The following is a 6,855-nucleotide window of genomic DNA, read 5'->3' on the forward strand; positions in this document are numbered from 1 at the left end:
AGTTTTCTTTTCTCATATCCCCGTATAGATGTATATATTTTGAAATCGTATATATATAATGCATCCCAAAGAAATTCACTAAATTTCTAGTAGTTATATTACGATTTTTCATGTGACTACGACACACCAGCAAAATATTGCTCTTCTGCAAAAGTTGCGTGAATAAGTTTTGGAACTTCAGCAACAGTCAACGCTTTCTTTCTGTAGTAACATATCACTTTTTAGCCATCATAAACTTTGAGAAAAATAAATGTTGTAGAACTTCAAATATTTATCAAGAACTAGGTTTGGATACAGAATGGCTATTAATCGTGTTGCATGTACGTATTTCACCTTGAATATGCTACGTAACAGAGAGCAATAGGTCTAGAAATGTTGAGCTAACAATTTTTGAATGCTACTAAATATTAATGACTATGAAGTCAAAAAACAGAATATTCGATAATGAATTCACAAACTAGTTACTTTAACAACTTTGTAATCTTGTAGAAAAACAACATCATGATAACAAAAGTTTAAAACTAAAAGAAGCACAGTTGTAACTTATACATGGAACTCATACCAAAAATACTCTTCTCTTAGTTAAATCCTTCAAAGCTTTCGGTACTACTTCTTCAACATGACTACAATGAAATTTTGTACAGTGTTCTGTATCCTCTTATACCTACTTCTTACATCACCTGATCTTACTCAGTACACGTGGTCATTATTATCTCTTAGTTAAATCCTGCAAAGCTTTCGGTACCACTTCTTCAACATGACTACAGTGAAATTTTTGTGTGTTAACAATATATATATATATATAATTTCTGATTTTGCATAAATAGTTTTTCTTTAAACACAACCGATTCGAGTAATTAATTATTGTGACTACATATATACACATACAAAGATTACTCACACAGTGTTCCAGGTTCTGTATTCTCTTATACCTACTTCTTACATCACCTGATCTTACTCAGTACACGTGGTCATGATTATACAATATTGCCTGACACTTTACTTTCGTTGTGCAAGCTTCTGTGAAGATTAGTTTTGATAGCATGCAATATTAGAAATCACTATGTAAACGCACATATGATACATGTACAGGAATTACAAATAACAAGAAATGTCAAGTCCAGACAACTTACTATCGGTGCAATGAATTACTATATAAAGTACGATGAAAAATCAAATGAGTAGCAATGTAACACCATATCGCATTTACTTTGCACAGTTTATTTTATAGCAAAGTCACATTTGGCTACCTACCGTGTCTACTGTGGGAAATCTTACACTTACACCAGAGTACACTTTAAACACAGCAGCCTGCCTCGTTTTATGTTACTCTAAGCTTTACTCTAAATTACCTGAATTACTGCTTACAACTCAGCCAAGTTGCTTATTTTGTGTAGATTACGGTATAAGCCTTTACTTACCATTGATAACCTAAAATGTTTAGATCCTTGAATAACATATAACTATACTGTGTGTAGAGTAGCGAATCGAAGAGTAGATTAGGCGTCTACGTCATTCACAGATATTCTTTTCTTTGGTGGAATTACACGTTTTGCTAAGGAAAATAAAAATCAACATTTAAATTATTCCTTAATAATAGATAATTAACTGAAACACTATAGTCACGTGCTACTGAAACACCTAAGTTATATGTAGTAAGTAAAGCATACAAATGTATAACATTCCATCATAGTATAAAACCTAATGATTTTTTTCATGCACCTACCTATCCATACCACAGTTTCTTACATTTGAATACTTTTATTCACAGAAGAGAGAGGGCAACCTTCTACTAACCCATCAGTTTCTATAATAAAACAACACTAAAAAAACAAAACATTTACTTCATAACACCAACTTGTCCTTTAACCTTAGCCGCTATACTTTGCAGTTTTTACTTCGTGACCGAAGAGAGGACTCAAACATCTGTTGATTAACCAGCCCTATAGGATGGAAAGAAATTACAACGCTAAAATTATTTTCTTCCATTGAAACAAATGGATTTGCCTCCAGTTGCTGATCTTCTACCTGTGAGTTTAACTCACCACTTGAGGATACCTAATCGAAATCAAGTCTTCCTTTTTTCATTCTTAGTTTCTAACATGAATGTCAGGTATTATTCAACTAGTTCTTTGTTTTTGGAGATCTCTAGATATTGTCTGAATGTTGGTATCTTACAGGTCATCCATACGTAATGACATATATGTCAAAATGTGTAATGCAACACTTAACACATTCTACAATAGAAAGAGCATTACTCACCTTGCCAAAATATGCTTGATGATTCCCTGCACAAAGGACAGACTCCTTCACATCGTTTGGTGTCGTGGACTCATCAATGGCTGAAAAGGAAACTATAACTGAACAATTAGAGGATGTTATCTTAATTTATAGAGTAAAGCCCATTCCGGATTCCCGAAGCCCACTTTATGTGATACAGATTCTCACTGAGATAGTGGTGTTGTGCATCTACTGCTAGGTCATGATGCCTTCTCATTCAAATAATGACATAGATTCGGAGCATCAAGAATTCTGACTCCTCAATCACTGTATTGTGCCTTACCTATATCTTTCACACTACAGTCAAATGCTTCAATAAAAGAATTTGCTCACATTGTCAAGGCTTCACCACATTCGATTGCGTGATAAACTGGATGCCATTCATGTCTTGTAGCACCTATCATTTGGATCAGTCTAGCGATCCTTATAAATGTAAAGGCAAACATGATCTTTCGTCAGATTATCTTTCCACTATAGCACCTATAATGATAACAGACACAGTAAATACTATGCATAACTTTGTCTTTCCGTTTCTAACTAAAGAGAATCTTTTACGTTTTATAACCATCATATTACACAATATTTGTCAATCATCTTGCTTTTATACTTGAAATTTATCTTTGTTTTAGCTAAATCTGTTTTCAAAATCAAAATTTAGGCTACCTATTTTTGCTTGAACACCCAGTTTAACTTACAACAAGTTATAAAACTTGAATGATCTGGCCAGCTTAAAACAGATTGTTGAATTTCCTTTTTTAAACATACATTGGCAAGTCTAATGATTATGTATTACTTAACGAGACGGGTTTGTTTCACTTGTTGGATAAGGTGCTTAACAGATAATCTGAGAGTCGCAGGTTCCAATCCTCTATACCGAATATGCTCACCCTTTCAGCCGTGAGAGCATTATAATGTACGATCAATTACACTATTCACTGGTCTTCTCTTTAGTCTATCACTGCTTGTTTGTTTGTTTGTTTGTTTTGGAATTTCGCACAAAGCTACTCGAGGGCTATCTGTGCTAGCCGTCCCTAATTTAGCAGTGTAAGACTAGAGGGAAGGCAGCTAGTCATCACCACCCACCGCCAACTCTTGGGCTATTCTTTTACCAACGAATAGCGGGATTGACCGTCACATTATAACGCCCCCACGGCTGAGAGGGCGAGCATGTTTGGCGTTATCACTGCTAAATTAGAGACGACTAGCACAAATAGCCCTCGTATAGCTTTGAGCAAAATATAAAACAAACCAAACTTAAACCAGTGTTGTTTACATGGTTATCTGGTCATAATTTACATATAATTTACAATCTGTGAAGAATATAAAAAATGACGAATAACGACTAGTTGCAAGACTTCATTATCGGTTTTGATCCACAGTTGGAACCGCCATAGTTTTACAGAATATCCTATGTTTACTCTTTCCTTTTGTCCAATATAATCACAATTACTATCATATATGCTAGAAAACAGAATAATTGCCTCATGCCTTCTTCACTTCTACTGATCAAACCTCAAAATGTTGCATTATTACGGTTGATGACATCGTCCACAGCTACTTCTATTCCAAACTTCAAGAGTTTATACCATCCTGGTGTACGTTGATGATTCCCTTCTGAACCCAAACGAGCTGTTTTTGCATATATATTTTGATCTTTTCAATTTATGTATAAACTCATGCAGTCTTAATATTATCACTGAGAGATTTTATAGCTACGAGTGTTCTAATGGCCTCATTTTCAATCATCATTGATTGCTACCAAACAATTTAAATTTGGATACATCTGTAAACGACACCCTCTTCCACGTTACCTTGTTCTCTTAAAAAATCATAAAATATGCTACAGTTTTCCTGTCGTGTTTTACATTCTACAATTTTGAAAAAAAAAACATAAAATATAATACCCTTCAACGTATAATTAAATGTTTTCTTGGCCTAAGAATACAACAGTGAATACGTCAAAGAAAAGACATTTTGCAGTAAGAAAATTGCTGAGCAATTAACAAATTATTTACAATGGACTGTTTAATGTGCACGTAAGTACTCAAGCTGTGTTTTTGGTTTGCAGTGCAAAAAGGACTATATTTTACTTTGTATAACGTATCTAGTCTGTTTATTCATTAGCTTTAAAACATTGTTTCCATTTAAAAGTATCTATCGTAATATTATCATGTCAAAAACATGCTACTTCTCCCTGCAGCTTTCCGTGATCCATTTCGCGTATGAGGAGAATGGTTCTCAGCACCTGTTTCAAAGCCTAAGCACACACAAATCCATAGGCATTGCATATGGTCATTTGACTATTTTGTCATCGTAAGAAATATCATGACTACCCAACTTCTTAAAGTAAGTAATAGTTGAACAAATACGTTATGTCGTGAAAGCAACACATGTCTCGTTTCACTTTTCCAAATTTTGATTCATCTTGATAATGTTGTGTACTGTTACCTGGTAAATTTGAACGGCTTTTGTCACTGGCTGTGTGTTCAGTACTCTCGTTTACAACAAGATGCCAATTTTGCATTCCAAAGATGAGGTAGGACTTTTAGCAAGATTTTTTACCTGGATGATCTTGCTTCATGTACAAGTGATATTACGATTCTAGAAATTCTAATTCCCAATTCGAACACTTCCTTATGGTCCAAATGTATAAATATTTTATGTCGTAAATGACTGTTACATACGACTTCAAAAACCTATCAATTTTTGGTTCAATCCCATAACTTACGTAATGCCAAACTGTGTCAAAATGTGCTTCTGACACATATCATTCCATAGTAACTTTATATTGGTTGTAATTGTCACATGACTTCCTAATGTGCATATTCAAAAGAGTTTTAATATAACTACTCAACCCTCTGCGTAAATAACTGATAGGCCAAGCACAGCCCAGTTGATAGCATCCACTACAGTTGGTCTGAAGTCCTAAATTCTCCACGTTACTGCAAAAACATAAACATCACACTTTTGAACTCGCTCTCTTCCATTTAGTTTATCACTTTAAACTTAGAAATGGCTATTGAAGATAGCCTTCAAATAGCTTTACGCAAAATTCAACAAGTAACAATAACAAAACTGACGAACAATTTATAATATTGTGTATATCATAATCCATTTACGTTTGTTAAGGTTGACGGTGATATTTTTATACTATAGCAAAGTGTCCGTATGTAATGCATTACAAAGTATCTGCTGTATGGATATGAACACCTGCAAAATTTGTGGTATTATCCAAATTACCGACAACACTTCCATTCCCTTCACATATATATTAACTGAGCATGAAACCTTTCGAATATAGAAAACATGAAACTATCAGGTACAAATGGCTCCGTTTCTGTTTTGTCTTGTGCAAAGATTAATATCACCAACGTCAACTCTCTGGCAACACTGATCATTTTATTATGCCCACCAGGGCACTCACTGTATATGTTTTCTAACCCTTGTTTTATTAATATAAGGATTTGCAAACTTTTTCGTTTAGTGATATTATATAGATTTTTTTCATAAAAACATGATCCAGAAAACAAATTATTTTTTTTCATCCTATTTACCTTTGTTCCTCTGTTAATCTCTAATAGATAGTATGTACTTTGCCCAGGAGATTACTGTAGCAGCTTCACACATTATATAAAATATGTCAACAGCAATGTGTCTCAATCTCCGACTATATGAAGAGGACTAGTCACGTGACACACGTTGTTTTGGGAAAAATCTGTGATGAATTCAAATCAATTCTACTTGCTCATTGCAGTGAATACGCCAAATGAAAGACATCTTGCGGAAAGAAGATTGTTGATAAATTTATAACTATTGTACAATGAACTGTCCAATATCCACGCTTTGAAATGTCATAAAAACTTTGTCTCACGTTAAATCACATGTCTAGTATAGGTGTTTACTTCGCTTAATTAATCTTCGTTCTTTAGTTAAACTTAGATTTACATCACAGTTTTCCTGGTCGGTCGTCCCTTTTTAAAAGAAACTTATCTAACATTTGTTCAGAAATAAGTTGCACCTATTTAATACAAGTCTGATAGAAGTGATTACTTAAATGATATTGTGCATGTGATAGCTACTGAAGAGTCTTTTTATCTTAAATAGGAAACTAACAGACTATTAGTAGAGTTATATGCCACTGATTACAGAGTAACAAATACAAAACAATCCTTTCTGAATAACGACCGGTAAATTACCATTACCATAGCAACAACCTCCGGTGTTTTATTTTAGTTCTTTTTTTTACAAAGTAGCAAAAGTAATGTTAACAGAAATCTCTTCAGCTAACTTTCGTTTTTTCACTATGTGAAACTATTCAGTGCTCTGGTATCATTGACCTATCGTCTTATTATGAACTGTGGAAACATATATATAGTGGTTTTAAAATATCAGCAGCCATAGCATCTTCTGATTGCATTTCATCTTGTAACAAATTATTACATTCTGAAGGTAAAATAACTATAATCATTTACTAGCTGATTAACATTTCAATCAATAGTTGTCGAGAAACAGATTAGAATTTTTTTCTAACTAGTACTTATAGATTCATTATAAGGAAACAAAAATGCATAAAGT

Source organism: Tachypleus tridentatus, chromosome 10 (assembly GCF_004210375.1).
Source record: "Tachypleus tridentatus isolate NWPU-2018 chromosome 10, ASM421037v1, whole genome shotgun sequence".
Classification (NCBI taxonomy): domain Eukaryota; kingdom Metazoa; phylum Arthropoda; class Merostomata; order Xiphosura; family Limulidae; genus Tachypleus; species Tachypleus tridentatus.